The sequence below is a fragment of the Sarcophilus harrisii genome, chromosome 6, assembly GCF_902635505.1.
Source record: "Sarcophilus harrisii chromosome 6, mSarHar1.11, whole genome shotgun sequence".
Classification (NCBI taxonomy): domain Eukaryota; kingdom Metazoa; phylum Chordata; class Mammalia; order Dasyuromorphia; family Dasyuridae; genus Sarcophilus; species Sarcophilus harrisii.
Window position 1 is genome coordinate 117,922,604 of NC_045431.1, and position 19,396 is coordinate 117,941,999.

The 19,396-nt window shown below is 40.3% G+C and overlaps 1 protein-coding gene across 3 annotated transcripts in view; it reads right to left on the reverse strand.

Moving 5' to 3' along the window:
- Nucleotides 1-18,998, reverse strand: part of ACSL1 (acyl-CoA synthetase long chain family member 1) — a 91,896-nt gene extending 72,898 nt beyond the window's left edge. For 2 of the 3 annotated variants that reach the window (XM_031942125.1, XM_031942124.1), the window contains exon 1: nucleotides 18,801-18,998. The gene's annotated coding sequence lies outside the window, so the exon portion shown is untranslated. The remainder of the gene's footprint in view (nucleotides 1-18,800) is intronic. The other variant, XM_031942123.1, reaches the window with a different exon arrangement.
- Between the last annotated feature and the right edge of the window lie 398 nt (nucleotides 18,999-19,396).

Sequence of the window (19,396 nt, forward strand, 5' to 3'; positions counted from 1 at the left end):
GTCATTTACAACACCCAGTTTTCTAGCACTTATTGTGTATAAAGTACAGGGCGAGGCACTAGATTACAAAACAAAACTCACCTTGCCTGCAGGCAGTTTATATTCTACTGACACAACTACAGATCCATACAACAGTGAACAAGGCAGTTAATATAAGAAGGTACTGCAGTATCAGCAATAGGTACAAAACGAAAAAAAATTAACTTGAACTAAAAACAAGATGAACTATACCTTCCAACAACTTATTAGCACCTTCAGAAACCTTATTAGCTTATTCCTTAGTACTTTTATCAATAAATTTGAGGAAGTATATTGACAAGGTAGAAATAAAAGTGAAGGCATGATTCCCCCTTGCCAAAAACTTACAACCATGCCCTAAGAGGAGGGTCTGTGGTATGAGCTAAGGATGATCAGAGTAGAGAGATGATTGGATAAACGTGAATGATTACTTCTCATACAGAAGAGGGCTCAGACTTGTTCCACTCATCTATGGAAGGTAAAACGAAGGACAGCAAATAAAGAATCCATTGGCAGATTTTAGATACATATAGAGAAAAATGTCTCAATAATTACAAAACGGAACCAAATGAAATATGAAACCTTAGGGGTTTATAAGGTGATGCTATGGAGTTATCCTAGCAGAAAAGGGACATGTTGACATTTAATTTCTGCTTAAATTGAACTAGATCATTCAAGGTCCTAAAATGTGTATCTATGGAAGATGGAGAGAAGAGTAGGGGGAGGTGATGCCAGAAAAATAAGAATGTCAAGTCTTGAAAACTATACAAAGAAGTTCAAACTTGTGATAGTCAATAGGGGAGCTTATGTATATTCTTTGAGCAGAGGAATGAAATAATGAAATGACAAAAGCATACAGGTGAGAGTGAGGGTGTGGCAGAAAGGGATTTAGAAAGGTTAAGAACAAGAATCCACATATAATATGATGAGAAAGTTGGCTTGGGTACAAATAGATGCAGATTCATCCAGGCACTGAAGAGAGAAGAAACACAGGCTCATATGATAAGGAAGAGGGAAGAGTTTTATAACTCTAAGGTTCTTGGCAGGAGAGAATAGTGATACAATTAGCCAAATTAGTGATTAAAGGGGAAGGAGAACTCATGTGGGAGGAGTAAAATGTATTGTGCTGGTCTCTACTGGTTACGGTCAAAAGCAAGTAGAAGCCCTCTTTAAATTTCATCTTTCACTTTTCTATCCTCTGGACAGTTTGTTCAATTCTTCTTTCTTTCTATAAAGCAGGGATTAATGGATGGGTTTTGGATTTTCTCTATTTTCATGCCTTCACCCTTAGTCCCATTCTTTTTTTTTCCTCCAGATAGGCTCAGGACAGACTGTTTCTTACTACTATTTGTGACATCACTTTTACCAACCCTCTGGAACTGTTGCCCCATTTGGAAAATAAGAAAGCTAAAGAAAATGATGTCAAAAGTCCCTTTCAGCTCCAGGTCTATGAACCCCGGACTTCTATGATGTTACCATGGCCACTCCCCTACTTCAGGTGCCTTCCTCCTTTTGCTTTTCTTTGTAGTACGGTGCCTGACTAGTTTGTTGTCTGTCCTTTGTTTTTAAAGAACACCAATGACATCATGGAGTAATGTCTTGACTGTAGTGTGAATTGGATTTAAGAGCTACACAAAGTCTTCAGGCTTATCTCTATTCCAGAGTCAATGAAGTCCAGTGGCAGGATAAAAGTCAGGGCAGCTGGCAATGGCCCAGAGCACAATGAATGCCCTTGACTCTTCAATGTCTGAGTCCCCACTTCAGCCACCTCCATGGCTGTTGGAACAGATTGTTCTCATTGACCCATTCTACCAGAAGTCTTACATGCTTGGGATAGACACCCCGATAACTCAGCCATGAGGCCCCTTGGTTACCCTCAATCTAGTTTAGCTTGTCTGCTAAGAAGGTTTACTGGGATGTGGCTGTTGCATATGTTACTGCTTCTTGGATTTAAGGTAAGAATTTGATGCCAGGTAGACACCAGAGATAGAAAGTACCCCTTAAAAGGGGTCAACAAGCCCTCACACCAGAGGTGTTAGTGCTCCTTGAAGACCCCCCTATACCTCAGCATAGTGCCAAGCACATAGTAAATAAATAAATGATTTGATTTTGCAGACTTTGTCTTTGCTTACTTGTTTCCTGAGGCTATATTTTGTCTTCCTAAAACTAATGGTTCTCAAACAGTAGTCCCAAAATGGGGAGGGGAGTCCCCAAGGAGGGGGTCCTTTTCAGGGGGCATCTGAGGTCAAAACTATTTTCATAATAAATATAAGTTGTTATTTGCCTATTAAAATACTTCTTTCTTTTCCAACTATATATATCCATGCAAGGCTAGATTTTCTTCATGTATTTCATCCAAAACAATATATCATAATAGAGTGAATGCAGAAGCAGATAGGAGAATCCAGCTGCTTTCTACTAAGCCAGATATTAAAGAGATTTGCAAAGTAAAGAAAACATTTATACTCATCATTTGGGGGGAGAATGTAGGGTGTTTTTTTTTTAATAAAAATGTTACTTAACATGTAAAAAATTATTATTTTTACTTAGTAAATATTTTAAAAATTTACCAGTTTTACTGTCTAATGTGGCAAATATAAACAGCTCTAATCTACAAAAATCAAAACTCTTTGGGATCCTCCATAATGTTTAGGTGTTTCAGGTGATCCTGAAACCAAAGCTTTTGAATCACTGTCCTAAAAGACTACAGTCAATGGCAATGATGAGACCTTTCTATGTTCCCTGGAATACCTAGGAGTGTGTTAGGTACAATACCACCACTTACCACATGGCAGAAGCTGAAGGGACAATCTTGCTGGTCCTGTTCCAAAGCAGGGTGGTGAGGAACAAAAGGAATGCCTCTGGAGAGCTCTCCTCCTTGACTATCCTTACTACAAGACAGAGAGGGACCCAAGAGGCAGAACTCATAGAAATACTTGCGGGGAACCTTGCCCAAAGGCTGATGATTCAGGAGAAAGCAAATAGCATCAATAAGGAGAAATGAAAAAGTTTTCTTCCAGGAGAGGAGGTGGAGGAAGAGTCCCAACTGCTTACTAAAGGCCTCTTTCAATAGAAGTACATAATAAGTACAATAATAAGTACATTCTACCCAACTTCTCCATAGGAAAAAAAAAAACTGCTCTGGTTCCCCTCCCCTCTTCAAAATATATAATTAAAACTAAAAACCACTGATTAAGTAAATTCACTGAGTATTATGAAGAAATCATCACAGTCAAGGCCTTTATCTGATAGCAATGTCTAGTTTTGGGAAGATAGGTTCATGAGAGTAAACATTTTTTCCAACTGCCAAAGTGATTTTCCCAAAGCAAAAGTCCATATCACTACATTTCCCTATAACTCCAGTGTTTAAACTCTCTTACCTCTATAATGAAATAAAAAATCCTACCTGGCTTTCAAGCAAACTTAGCCAAGACAACTTGGCCCCTTCTCTACTTTGCCAGTCTGACACTTTACTCCTATTCTATTCCTAGATACTGAACAATCCTAGAGCATTGTCTTTTGCATTGTGCTACCATGTCTGTTCCCTGGCCTAATAAAATGCCCTCCTTCTTCATGGCTGGCTTCCTTTGGTTTCTGTCTCAACTTCTCCTACAGGTCTTTGCAAGTTCCACCCTCTCCCATCTACTAGAGTCTTCCCTCCTTCCCTCTAGGGGAAGCCAGCTTAACCAGCTCCAACTGTTATTTTCAATAAGAACATTTACACCTTGGAAATGGTTCAAATCAGCGCTTGATTTTTTTGTTTTATTGATTGTATGGAGCTAAGAAAGTGATAGAGAAATGTTGATTGAACTGAAGATTAAACTTAAAAATGTGTCATACAAACTCCCCCCTCCCCATTCTGTTGGGGAAGCATTTACCAGCACACTTCTGTTTCCCTTGGAGACTACCTTTCATTTACAGAGTGTTATCTTTCTCTCTTTTTCCTTACATACATATATCTATAAACACTCTCTACATATATATGTGTATATATATATATATATACACACACACACACACACACACACACACACACACATACAAACACACACAGAATGGATAGGACTGCTCAAATGAGATGTTTCTAAAGTGCTCTGCAAAACTTAAAATTCTGTGTTATTACTAGCTGTTATTTTTATTTGCATATTGTCTCTCCCTTAGAATCTAAGCCTGAGGATAGGAACATGTTTTTTTGTTTGTTTGGGTTTTCTTTTTTTTAAATTTTTTTTTGGGGGGAAGAGTTGATGTTTTTAGGGTTTGTTTGTTTTTTTACCTTAACTTGTAGCTCTAGGATAAGCACATTTCAGAACACATAGTAGCTGTTTAACAAGAAATGATCACTGACTGACAGTATCGCTGATTTCCTAAGTAGATTGTCAAGGGGCTCTTACCATTGCAGATTCACCCCTTCTCTGAATTGTCCAGACTTAGAAAGTAGGCTCTGAAAGATTAAGTCCAAGGTACAGAAACAGGACTTGAAGGCAGGTCTCCCAGACTCCGAGGCTGGCTTTCTATGCTTCTTCTTCTTCTTCTTTTTTGCTGAGGTAATTGGGGTTAAGTGATTTGCCCAGGGTCACACAGCTAGGAACTATTAAATGACTGAGGCCATATTTGAACTCAGGTCTTCCTGATTTCAGGGTTAGTGCTCTATCTACTGCTTCACCTAGCTGTCCAACTCTGTGCTGCTTCTTAACCTATATGTTTTGAAGCCTCAAATTAAAATACTTGCAAGTACTCCTTACAGAAATCTTTTGTGAAGGGACATCTAACATATTTACCATTAATTTTTTTTTAAAAGATCTAACTGTGGATGGCAGAAGACGCCTCACCCATACAGCTTACTAGGAGAATAACTAGTTTGTACTGGCTGTTAGAGAGAGATGAGAGGCCTCCCCTGCTGAGATCACCTGATCTTTTACTTACTGGGTCCTTCTGGCTGAGCCAAAACAGTATTTCTACAGGTTAAGCTCTCCCCCCTGTACTTTGGTCTAATTTTAAAGGCTTGTTATTTCAGCTATTAAGCAACCAGGGTAAAAGCCTGTTATGTTAATAGCAACCAAACCCTAACAAAATATTCTATTCATTAAAATAATCTAGAACTGGTCAGGTAACCAGAAAGGAAAAGGATTGAAAAATAAATCTTGAAGCAAGGGCAGATAACTCCTTTAGAGATAATATCAGTTTTCAAAGGATGGACAGAAAGCTGGAAAGGATCTTAGAGGTCATCTAGTCCAACCCCTTCTATTTTACAGATGAGGAAACTGAGGCCCAGGGAAGGCCTTGCCCAAAGTCACATAGGTAGTAATGGTGGTAAGATTTGAATCTACGACCTTTGATTCTAAATTCAGTGCTCTTTCCATCATACCATTATCTCTCTTTCCTCTTAGCAAAAGAATGATAGAAGTAGTCAACAAGCATTTATTTAAATAACTGTTATGATCTAGGCACTATGCCAAAAACACTGACGCGATATGGATAATGACAAAAGATACTTCCTAGCTCATAATAGGAACTCATGATCAAAAGGGGAAAATAACATGAAAATAACTATGTATATACAAGATATACGGAGGATAAATTGGTGATAATTAATAGAAGGAAGTAATAGCATTCAAGGGGAGAGCAGAATTCAACAGAGATCTTTTTAAAGTATTGACTGAATACCTCTGTCTAAATAATTTTGTGAGTAGCTAGGTGATATATAGTGGATAGAGTATGCAGGGCAAGGAAAACCTGATTTCAAAGCCAAATTCAGACACTTATTAGCTCTGTGACCCTGTTTACCTCAGTTTCCTCATCTGCAAAATGAATTGGAAAAGGAAATGGCAAACCACTCCAGTATCATTGTCATGGGGTCATGAAGGATCTGGCATGACTGAAACAATAACAACAAAAAAAGAATTTACAGACAAGGAAAAGACCATAGGTCTCTCTGCCCTTAAGAAAACTGTAGTGGGAAAATGTCTTAATTTTTTTAATTTAAAAAATTTTTTAAAAAGTCAACCTTAGAGTCAGAAAATCTGTTAATTGGCAAGCATTTATTAAGAACTAATTATGTGCCTTACATTATGCTAAGGAGAAAGCCCCTCCCCCCCAAAGTCCCTATCCTCAAAGAGCACGAATTCTAATGAGGGAGAAAATATGTAAATAACTGGTACATATCAATATATAACAATATCTATCTATCTGTATCACTCTATAGAAAGATGTAGATCTATCTATAGAAAGAGAGGGAGGGAGGGGGAGAGAGAGAGAGAGAGAGAGAGAGAGAGAGAGAGAGAGAGAGAGAGAGTGAGTGTGTGAGTGAGTCAGTCGGGAGAAGGGAATTTTAGAGCCTCCTCAGAAAGAGGGCTTGAGCTCAATTCTGAATAAAAGATAGTGAAACTAAAAGTGTATGGGGGAGAGGGATGGGGTACAGAGAGTCCCAGGCATAGGGGCCAGTCTATACAAAGCATCACGGTGGGAGGAGAGGAGAAAAGGAGAGGGGAGAGGAATACGAAGTGTCTTGTTCTAAGACTTGCAAACAAACAGCATAAAGTACTGGAGGGATGTAAGGGTAGCTAAAAAGGTAAAGATGGGCCAGATTATGATTCCAGACAGAGGACCTCAAAGGGAGTCCCAGGAGCTCAATGAAAAGGGGAAGGAGTGGGCGGGTAGAATGAGATTCCATGGTCAGACTGCCTCTCCAGAAACCTCAGTTGATAGCTGGGCAGATGGACTGAATGAGAAGAGACCTGAGGCTGGGTCACCAGTTAGAAGACTATTTCATTAGGTAAGAGGGAAGAGGGAAGAGTATGTAATAGGAGCCTGAACTAGGGGCTGTGCTATATGAATGGACGGAAGAGATAGTCCTCTTCTGACACATAATGGAGTGACCCTGGGCAGACCAACTTTTTATAAAAATATACTGAGGAGCTGGTACTGATCTGTACTGGTAGAGGAAGTTTCTGCAATAGTAGAAATTCCCCATACCAATAAAATCACAAATACTCTGGGTTCCTCCTTTCCTCACAACAACCAAAAAAGAAAAAGGGGGGGGGGGAGAAAACTATGGCCTTTTTAAGGGAGATCAAATATGGCACAGAAGATGGAAAATTGTGGACAGAGGTGGCAGAGAGATCAGGAAGGAGTCTCAGAAAAAAAATATTTCTTACTCCCTTGTTATTTTGTTTGTCTACCCTGTTAAATGTTCAAGATTTTGTGCAATATTTTATTTATTTAATCTTTTGATTTTTTTTTTTTTTTTTTTTTTTTTGCTAAGGTTCCAATACAAGAATTTTTTTTAAAGTCAGAGAGTAATTTAAGTGATTAGTAGAGGTCAAAAATGTGAGGTCCTGTAGCAGGAGGTTTATGTTAGGAAATTAGTGGAAAATGGACTTCAAACAACCTCTTGATGCTGTCCTATAAATAAGATTGTCCAAACAGATCCCCAGTTGCTAGTCCCTTCCTTCTCTCATGACTTTGTATTTGCTTTGTATAAATTTTGTATCGAAGTATATGTGGTTTTGTTGCTATTGTTTTTTTCAGTTGTGTCTCATTCTTTGTGACCCCCTTTGGGGTTTTCTTGGCCAAAGATAACAGAGCAGTTTGCCATTTCCTTCTCCAGCTCATTCTACAGATAAGGAAACTGAGGCAAATAAATTTTCCAAAGAACACAACCTCCTTGAGGGTAAGGATTGTTCAGTTTTTGCTTTTTGATTTCCTGGGACCAGCAGAGTACCTAATATATTTGTGGAAGAAGAGAAGATTCTGTAATTTTGGGGGAGTGTAGGGAACCCCCAAGATATAAGGGAACTCTTTCCAAAGAGACTGGCTACTGTACTACAACTTACATCTTAGAGAGTAGCTCTGGGAACTGAGAAGGTACATGATTTGCCCAGGGTTACTCTGCCAGTATGTATGCCAGAGGTAGGTCTTTCTATGACTGTCTCTCCCAAATGTGCCTGGCATATATAATAAACACTTAGTAAATACTTATTGTGTGGTTGACTAGAAATCTGGAAACCTTTAATGGCATTCTACCTGGCAGGAGAGTCATTCTGAAGCATGACAGTACATATATCTTCTTTATATGTAATTGTTTGCATGTTATCTCCCCTGCTAGACCATGAGAACCTTCAAAGCAAGGACCATCTTGTTTCCTCAGAGCTTAGCTTTCCTCAGTGCCTGACACATAATAGGCACTTAATAAATGTTTATTGATTGCTACACATGGGAATTGCACAGTAGTTAGTATTATTAAAATAAATAACCTGAATTGTAAAGGATGTTATGTTGAGTGGGGATTACTTTTTTAAAAATTCAATTCTTGATTTCATTGATAGAGGAAACTCTCTATCCATGCAGATCAATACCTAAGTTAAGTGAGTTAGCCAGAGTGACACAGACTACATATGTCAGAAGCTGCCTTGAACCAAGATCTCTAGAGGAAAGGACAGAAGAGGAAGTAGGAGAGGAGGAAGGAGGAAAGGGGGAGGGGGAAGGAAGGCAAGAAAGATGGAGAGGGAGAGACAGAAAAAGAGAGAGAGAATAAGAGGGAAATTGAGAGGGATGGAGGGAAGGTGGGAGAAAGAAGGAAGGGGGGAAAGAGACAGACACACACACACACACACACACAGAGAGAGAGAGAGAGAGAGAGAGAGAGAGAGAGAGAGAGAGAGATAAAGAGATAAAGAGAGAAGGGAGAGAGAAACAGAGTTGGGCAACAGGGCAAAGAGGGACAACTATTTTCCATAGTTTAAACATTGCTTTGCTTTGCTTACAGTCACAGGATCCCCTAGTTAGTCTGGAAGGGCCCTTAGAGGTCACACAGTCCAATGGCTTCATTTCATATGATCAGCTAGTACTAAATCTTGGTAAAGAAATGAGGCTAGACAGTGGACTTCTCAGTCATCAACACCACATCCCAATTTTGTCACTTCTCCCAAGTAGATAACAAAAATGCAGATTTATAGTGACTATCTCATTAATGTGCTAATTGCTGTCCCAGAAAAAAAAGAGGGGTGTCAAAGTGAAGAACAGTCCATCTCCAGGATTACTTAAGTAGGCTTCAATGAAATTTAATATAACAAGCTTTATTCAAATATACTGCAGATGTAACTGTACTTAAGCTCTAGCCAGGGACAAACTTGAAAATGATTCATTTCCTCATTTCAGAAACCCAGCCATTTCTTTTTTTTTTTTCTTTTCAAATAGCATAATTTGACTTAATTCTCTTCCTTAAATGGTGTTTAGAATTATCCTAATGCACATAGAGGATGCAGTTATTTTTTTTTCTCCCAAGGCACCTAAACTTCTGATCAGGCTGAAGTTTTTGAGCCATTTCCACCTTTAATCCTATTTCCCTTCCCTTTGGGCAAACATAAGCCTGATCAACAAGCAAAGCTTGGAGCAACTAGGAGGACACTAGGAATTCCTGTCTGCTAGAGCAGATGGAAGAGGAGGGAAATGTAAGAGAAAAAACATCTCTTCTTCTATGACTAAAAGAAGTATCTCAGAAGATAGGTAGGGCAAGGATGGAGATAAATATACATCCAAACAGCAAAAGATGAGCAAAGTTTAGGAACCACAGAACTATTTAAAAATTTCTTGCTCAAGGTCATAAAGGTAAAATTTGAACTAAGGCCTTTTTCACTCCAAATCTAATGCTCTTTCTTCTGAATGAAGCTGTGTCTAATGGGTTCATCCAACATCTTCTTTCCACGGAGAATGGCCCCAAGAATTTCATCCTCCTTAGTCACACAAAACACAAGGAATTTGAATTCAGGTGGGTCACTCTGATTTCTTTTACCCATCATCAACATCCATCAGTCCTGCCTGCCAAAACAAGAATTTAAAATTTCTGCGATGGAATTTCTATGACTTAAGATACAATTTTTTCTTCTTCTAAGGTATCAGGGGTATGCTGGAGCCAGCTCTGAATAGGATTATTAAATTTTCATCATGAACATCCACACCTTGGAAACAGGCAAAGGCTACAAATCAGTGCTTGGTTTATGGTTTTGTCAACTATTTAGACTTAAGAAAGTGATGGAGAAAATATTAATAATGCAAACTGCGCTTAAAAGTGTATCTCCCTGTCATTTCCCCTCCTCTCCCAGAGCTGGCTGAAAACCATTTGTTCCTCCCCTCTTCCCTCCCCCCTTCAAGAGACCTGTCTTAGAATTACAATCTAAAATTACTAGCTAATGATGTCTAAACTCCCTGGAACTGTTTCCTACTTTGTAAAATGAACTTCCCTGAAGCTCCTTAAAAAACTCTACTATTCCACTTAAGTTATGAAAAGAAGACTACGTGCACTTACCATAAACAGTAAGAAAAAATCGGCCCTTCACCAATGACTTAGAGGTAAAAAAAAGAATTTGTTTAAAGTAAGATTCTTGAGCTTAAATATGATGGCTACAATACAGTCAGCTAAGATTAGAGTATGACACTTCTCTTCCACAATTCCCCAAGCCCACAACCACCTGTCTTTAAATAGTACAGTTGAGCCTCTGCCAAGCAGGTAACTAAGCCTAATCAGAAGATCAGATGGCTCTTCCCTTCTCCTTCACTCTCTTTTCCCAAACAGTTTCCTAGTCCTTGTGAATTCTATCTTCACAACACTCTCACAGACATCATCTGAGTATGGAGCCTCATCACCTTTCAGATGGATTTCTGTAACCTTGTCATTCTGTAACCTCTCTGCTTCCAATCTTGCCCTCTCCTCTCTAATCTATCTTTCATACCAGCTGCCTAAATAATCTTCCTAAGACACAAGTCTGCCCATATTACTCCAGTTAAAAGATCGGTAGCTCTCTATTGCTAAGAGGATATCTTACAGACTCCTTAACCTGGCAGAAGCCCTTATCCACAATGAGTATACGGGCTTTCTTCTTTAGTCTTAGCTCATGTGATCCCCTTTCACAGAATGTGTTGCATGCTATCCCTAGACCTCAGGCCACCATCCCCATTCATTCACAGGGCAGGAGTGCACTCCAAAATCTTTATCCTCCCCAAGGCTCAACTCAGTTGCCACCTGCTCATGATGTCCCCTCAACTATTTCTAGAACTTTTCATTAGATCATTTGCCTTTATCATTCTTCTCTTGCATTATATAAGTAGGTATAGAATAACAGGCATAGTACTAGAAAGGCATGAGAAGTCACCTACTCAAACAACCTCATTTTACAGATGAGGACACTTAGAGAGTCCCAGAGAAGTAAGTGACTTGATCATAGTGCCACAAGAAGAAAGTTTTAGAGGCAGAATTTGATTCCCAGTTTTCTAACTCCAGAATCAGCCTGCTTTCCATTACACCAAGACTTCCTATGCTGCATGCTTCTTCTCAAGGGCAGGATTTTTTGTTTCTGTGACCCCCCACTGCTTTTCACAAGTGCTTGCACATAATAGGGGTTTAATAAATGTGTATGAAATTAAATAAAACTATAAGGTGGGGGCCTGTGGTCTTCTAAAGGTTTTGGTCTAGTTTTATGTTTTGAACAATTCTTTTCATATGAAGTAATCTTCATACAATCTGAAGAGATAGATGCATATTCCAATTTTGGTAACTCCTCTTGCTGTGGGAAAAACTTAACATCCCTTAATCACAATCAACTAATTTTTACCATTTATCCCACAGAAGGGAAGCTCCTTGAAGATCTCTATATGTTTTTATCTCTATGCTCAGCACCCAATGTAGTGCTTAAGTATGGCAGATGTTTAATTAAAGCTTGTTGATTACTGGTTGATCAGTACCTACTAAATGCTATAGACAATAATTTAAAGTGGCTGTGGTTACAATGTAGTTGGGGAGATAGTTATCTTCATGCACATCTGGAGCTAATAAAACTAACTGAGCAACTCAGTAGATAAAGTGCTAGCCTGGAGTCAGGAAGTCTCATCTTCCTTCAGTTCAAATCTGGCCTTACACATTATTTGTATGATCCTGGGCAAGTCACTTAACCAGTTTCCTGTTCTGTAAAATGAGACTGAAAAGGAAATGGCAAGCCACTCCAATATCTTTTACTAAGAAAACCCCTAATGGGATCATGAAGAGAACATGACAAACAATTCAACAACGACAGGTAGTCGCAGTGAAAATGGAAAAAAAAAAGGGGGAATCAGGAGAGCTTGTGAAGGAAGAGGACCTCGTGATTGGGTATAGGAAGCAATGAAGATCATCTCGAAGGCAGAGGTATTTGGAGGGAGAGAGGGAAGGACGGAATTGCCCCTTGGGCAATGACATAGTATGACTAAACAGGTCTGTGGGAGAGTACCAGGGTAAGGGAAAAGAAGGGGAGGTTGCTTTGTAAAAATATGATAATCTAAAAGGAAGAGTATAAATTGTGCCATAGTTGGACTTGGAGCCAGAGGCCCATGAATCAAATCCCCCCTCTACTACTTAACTTCTCTGGGTCTGGTTTCTTCATCTGTATTATAACTGAAAAACTTCTAATATTCTTTATAGTTCTCAAATGCATGAGTCTAAGAGATATCTTTCAAGGGACAACATGCAGCAGGTAAGACACTCCAGCAAATGATATGGGTCAGTCTGAAAAAGTTTCTTAGTGAAAGCATTAATGATCAACTGCATAAGTACTTATTCCCCCTTTTCCAGCCCCCAAATTGTTGATCCTAGGGCGACTATGGAGAGGTCTATATGCCTCCAGCTTTAAAAACTTTAAAAACTAAACGCAAGTGACATCCTAACTCCATGGCTGTCAGCATCCCGTCCTTTGTATATATTTTGTATTAACGTGGTTGCCTGTGAGCTCCTTGAGGCCAGTGACCACTTTGGATTTGTCCCTGTACCACCCTTCCCCCCCAGCAAAACCTAGCACAATGCCTGGCACATAGTAGGCAGTACATAAATGCATATGATAGCTATTATATAAATGCTGGGCCAGGCATAACCCTAAAGAGGCCAAGATTCTATTTCTGCCACTGAAGAATGATGGATTTGGAGAAAGAGAGAGAGGACCTGGATTCAAACTTTAGTTCTGCTACTTATTACCTAAATGGACAAGTCACAACCCTTTGTGCCTTTGTTTTCTCAACTATAAAATAAAGGGATGAGACTAAATGAATAATCTGAGTTTATGAACTATAGGCTGTTTTTCCCAATTATTCTTATTGTTCAGTCATTTCTGACTCTTCATGATCTATTTGGAATTTTCTTGGCAAAGATTGGTTTGTCATTTCCTTCTCCAGTTCATTTTTACAGATGAGGAAACTGAGACAAACAGGGTTAATTGAATTGATCAGGATCACACAGCAAATAAGTATTTGCGGATGGATTTGAATTCATGAAGATGAGTCTTCCAGATTCCAAGCCCAGGGCTCTATCCATTGTGTCACCTCACTACCCCTTCTCAATTACCCCATCTATATCAATCCCTACTCACCCCCTCCACTCCTTCTCCCCACACACTCCTTTTTGCATTCTGTCTTGTGAACTCTTTGAGTATTTCATGGGTTGCTTTCTATCTGTACTGGGGAATTTTTAACAGGTTTGTGAATTTGGATGAGAAAAAAATTACATCTAATCGCCAACTGAAATTGAGCATTTCCCTCAATTTTGTAGGGTCTCACAAGTCTGCCAAAAGAGACCATGATACAAAAATGGTTAAGAATCCCTGGAATAGATGTCAGCAAGCTCCTTGAGAGCAAGCAGTCTAGACTTGGGTGCTCCCCATCCCTTAGCTTAATGATAGTCAAATTTAGTAGGACTCTAATCAATATCTGCTGAATCAACTTGAATCTTATACTTTTATTCTGTTCCAGTCATTTAGTTGGTATGATGGGATAACTCAGATTAACGGGAGAAATGAACAGCATAGAAATAAAACAAAAATACAAAGAATAGTAAAAAGGGTATTGGCCTCAGAGATGGGATTTCCTGGCTTTACCAAAAACTAGTGGTGTGACCCTGGACACGTGTCATTTTTGTCATTATAGTCTCTATTTCTTCCTCAATCAGCATTCAGAAAGGTAACAAGCCTTTGTGAAGTGCTTAAAATGTGCAAGGAAGTGTGCTGAGTAGAAAGAAAGGCAAAGAAGAAAGAAAGTACAAAGAAAGACAAAAGCTGCCCTCAAGAAGTTTATGTAAACTACAGAGAAAAAGAAATTGAAAAAAGAGTGGGCTTAGAAATGAGGCAACAGATTTCATAGAGATTTGTTTCCAGTATTCTATGATTCTCCATCAGTCTGTTTTCAAGCTTCAGTCTACTAAGGCAGCCTACAGTTTAATAGCAGATGCATGGCTCAGTCATTAAATTGTGACTGCCTTCTTAGCTGGTCAGTAAAATATCTAATGCTCAGTGAAATCAGCTTTTTACTTATCTAGGAAGCCTGTAACATGAAGGCATGCCAACTTTAACAGTCACCAAGACCATGTGCAAACGGACAGATAGTCACATTTCTCCAAGTTCCCTCCCCAAAGAAGAAATAGGGTAAAAGACAATTAGTACTTACCTGTTTAAAATACCTTCAGTTACTGCAGCGACAGCTCTACATTAGGAAAGTTCAACTAAATAGTCTCAAGGACTATGGATTAGGAAATAGCCTCTAGTGGGTTCCCCTGGCTCAGTAATCAGACCAAACAACCCAGCAAGTTCAGTAACTAAACAAAATCAACAAAGGATCCTAACAGAAACTGATTTGAAATAAGAATTGCTTTAGGGGAAAGGGTTTTTTAATATTCCATTAACACACCAGTTAATTTTTTAAAAAATTTTAAGTCTAAAGGACAGCCAATTCAGAAAGTGGTAAGAGTCTGCACAAATATGCAATTCCATTTCTAGAATGTGGGGCCAAGACTGAAAAATGCAGATGTGACAAGTGTACCTCAAGCCAAGCAGGCAACTGCTTCTTCAGAATAATATTAATTTCAAAGAAGGAAAGGAGGAGAGTTGGAGGGAGAGCAAGACAGTTAACACGTCAAATGCTATTTCCTGGAAATTATTCTGATCTGGGCAGGAACAATAAGATATTCTTCACCTCATAATTTGTTTCCTTGAGAATGATTGGTCACATTGCAGGAACACTGGTTTAGAAATCTTTCTCTACCTACAAAAACCTAAAATATTCTTCTCCTACTATTATTCTATTAATAAATATTTCACAATATCTAACTTTTCCCTTGTATTTTTCGGTTTATATGAAGTAATGTAGAGTAAATGACACAAATCTGGGGTTTCCCAAAATTCAAAAAGCTAACAAAATATTCAACACAAATTGTATTGTTGGCATTGGTGTAGTAAGTCATTTTTTGTTGGTATTAAGTGGTAAGCCTTTGGAATATAAGAAATATGTATTACCAAAGTTTGGGTTGATATCTGTATTAATCTTGTCAGCTGGATATGGTGATTTTAAATTTTATGTATTACAAATATAATTTTTTCCCCTTTGGAAAGGACTGGGCCTGTGATTTTATCAGTATAAGAGCATTTCCACTGTGGAAACTTCCTCTGTAGATGCAGATAGAGAACAGTTAGTCAAATATTCTTCATGTCACTATCTACCTTTATATATACACAGACACACATAAATAGACCCTTTCCCTCCCTGAGGCTGTAGGAGGCCTCTAAAGTCAGTCGGGCCAATCTTTGTGTTAAAAGCTGGGAATACAAAGAAAGGCAAAAACAGTTCCTACCCTCAATGAGCTCACATTCTATTCAAGGAGAGAATATACAAATGTAGACAGTATGGATACTAAGTAAATAGAAGGTAATCTCAGGGGAAATATAGTAATGATCTCTGTCTCTGTCTCTGTGTGTCTGTCTCTCTCTCTCTGAAATGACTCTGGTAGTAGGTGGGTAATGTTTAAGTTCAAAGCTAACCACCTCTCCTTGCCCATACCTTTCATCACTATCCACAGACATACTGGATTATTTCCCAGTCATGAGTGTCAATCAATGTAGCAATGAAAAATAACTCTAGGGCATTTTTTTAAACACCTACAATCTGGGGTGACCTTCGGTAACTAGCCCTTAAGTTACCACATACATACTCATTGTCCTGTGACTACTGCTATCATTCTGAAAGTAAAGTTTCCAAAGAACACCAATTATAAGAATTTTGATTAAAAAAAAGTTTGCTGACAATTATTATTAAGTGTTGGAAGCAAATGAGCAGGTAGCCCCAGTGCTTCTGTTATATATGCTGGAAGGCAATGCACCATACCTAATTAAGGTTCTAAGGGCTAATTCTACATGAATAATTCCAGAAGAAAAAAAAAAGGTTATTAACAAGTTTTGGACATTGCTAAACAGATTCACTTTCCCTAAATTCCCAATTATTAGCATTTGAAATAAAATCCAATAGATAAATCTTCAAGTTTCTAATTCCCTCCAATTTTGATAAAACAGTTCCCATAAATTATTAATATTGTCCCACTTAGATTGCATAAATGCATTGTCACATATCGCATTTAATGTGTTTAACAACATGCTAGCAAACTTGGTTGTTTTTTTTTCTTAATTAAAATGACAAGTCAAGGAGTGGGTTTTGCTGTCACACAGCTGTCAAAACCAAAGGAGAACTAGATTCTCAACAGAATGTGTCTTGCCAAGCACCTTATCCCTTTGGTTCACAGGAAGAACAAATAAACATTTTTGCTTGCTATTAAATTGTATCTGGAAGCAAATACCAAGACATGGGTAGAATGATATGATATGAAATGGACAAAGATCAGTTATGTTCTCATATGTACCTCTCACACTTGCCCTGAAATCCAAATGACAATTTAAAACATTAACAACCAAGCTCAAATAGAAAAAAAGTCTCCCCTTTATTCAGGCAGCAAGGTGGGGGGGGGGAGGGGGAATTCATTTCTATGAATAAAAACTAGGAGAAAGCAGTACATTTTACTTTAATTTTCTTGCAGTCCAAACTGTGGATTTAAATTTTAAGTAAATTGAAAATGTTGCCAGCATGGTTTTGCAGCCAGAATGTTCAAAAATAACCTGAGCACAAATAATTTTCAAAAACAACCTACAAGTTTACTGTTGTTATCTGAAAAATCTTAACTCTTGTTGTATGATTAATTTGGAATCCAAAGTGTATGTGTGTGGGGAAAGTTTATGCTCATTTCTCTTTGGCTGAGAAATTCAGCAACTAGCTGTGCAAAAGCATTCTCTAATTTACACTATTTCTCATTTCAGTTGGCCGTCTTGTGATGTGTCTGCTCAAGAGTTTTGTTTTGTTTTGTTTTATTAAATGTCTAACACGTAAAAGAATGTAGAAGCTATCTAGCCAACCTCAGCTGATTTAATCTCTTTTTTTTTTCTATTTATTTATTTTTTTTATTTAATAGCCTTTTATTTACAGGATATATGCATGGGTAACTTTACGGCATTAACAATTGCCGAACCTCTTGTTCCAATTTTTCACCTTTTACCCCCCCACCCCCTCCCCTAGATGGCAGGATGACCAGTAGATGTTAAATATATTAAAATATAAATTAGATACACAATAAGTATACCTGACCAAAACGTTATTTTGCTGTACAAAAAGAATCAGACTCTGAAATATTGTACAATTATCAGCTGATTTAATCTCAAAGCTCATTCTGGAGTTCTATCATTTATGAAAATTGGACACAAGTGATAAGTGGATTTTTTTTTAAGATCAAATTTTTAAAATAGACACAAAACGGACTCACTTGAAATCGTCCTGACTCCAAAATCCTACGTACACATGAAAAAAGTTTTCCATTACCCTCTCAATTCTCCTTTGACAAGTAAGGTTATCGTGGTTGCACACTTCAAGAAAAAATCTCCAGCGTCTTTTCAACCAGTGCCTTCATTCACCAGGGGCATTTTGCTAGGGCCAGGACATCTGGGAGATCCAGAGAATATCTACATTTGGCAACTGGTGTTAAATGCTGCATTTCACCCTCTTCTAATACTCTTTAGAATATCAACAAGAAGAGTGTTCCAAGAAGGCTTCTGTTGTCGAAGGGGACATAACCCTAACCCTAATAAAGTATTATACGTTTTTAAACTGAGAGTTTCACCATAAATAACTTCAGCACATCCTGCAATTCTGCTCTGGGGTGATAAATAGGAGGAAAGAGAAGAGGAAGGGAGAAGGGGGCTTACTGGGAGATTAGTTTTCCCTCCCTGATAATAGCAAGGGTTGAGACGGCTGAACCCCTGGTAAGGTGGGCAGAGAGCGGGTGTCTATGCCAGCAGTGCCCACCGACTCCACCACGGGGCCGGCTTTTCTGACATTCGAGTAACCCGGATAAGTATCTACGCAAGCCCGGAGCTGCCCGTCCCGAGAGCCTCCCACTGGATGCTAGCGGGAGCCGGCGCTGCATTGCACTGCCCAGCCCAGCCCTGCACCGCCCGGCCCGGCCCGGCCCGGCCCGGCCCGGCCACGCTGGGGAAGGGGCGAGAAGAGGAAACGAGGCAGACAGGCACGACTGCTCGCAGGCAGGCCGGCCCCGCTCCGTGCACGCAAAGCAACGGTCCGAGCCAGCGGCTAGGCTGGGGAGCCGGGGGCGGTGGGGAAGGATGGAGGGGAAGGCGCAAGTGTGTGCCTGCTGTGCCTCGGCTTTAGAGACCGAGGGGTGGAGGAGGAGGGAAGTAGAGGCTAGCCAGGCTGCGGATGCCACGCGCGCGCGCGCACACACACACGATACAACGCGCGCCCTCCCTCTCCCTCCCTCCTCGCCTTTCACTCCTCTCCGGCAGGATGGAGGTGCCACAGGACCGCAAGTGAACACGACCTCAGGATGGATCCGGCTCCAGGCTAGCGGACCCTGCTTCCCCTTTCTCAGCCACTCATCCACTCACCTCGCGGTCCCAGGCCGAGCCAGCCCCGCCGACAGGGAGCAGCTTGTTACTGCGTCGCTGGGACGGATCCTATTTAAAGCGCAGGCAGCTAAAGCTGCCGCTGCTGCTGCCGCTGCTGCCGCCGAGGTGGCTGGGTTGGCTGCGGCTGAGCTGCTGCGGCGGCGGCGGCGGCGGAGGCTGCTGCTGCTGCCGCTCCTGGGAGGCTGCTGCGTGTGCGCGTGCCGCGCCCTCCCCCACCCCTCCCCTTCCCCGCCCCCTGCTGCCCACCCTCCCCCCGCCCCCTGCTGCTCACCCTCCCCCCGCCCCCTGCTCCCCACCCTCCCCCCGCCCCCTGCTGCTCACCCTCCCCCCGGAATTCAGACGTATCAGTTTTCCCTCCACCCATACCCCCGCCCCCTTCCCCTCACCCAGTCTGGCGGCGCGCGCGCGCACTCCGAGGCCCAGCGGGAGGAGGCTGGACTAGTAGCTGTCCCTGGGGTGGAGGAGTAGGAGCTGACCGCTCTTTAGCCTCCTCCCGCCTGCCCGGCCTTTACTCCCGCCGGTGAAGGGGGGAAAACTGCGCGTTTCTGTTCTGCCGCTGCTCAAACTTGACCTCC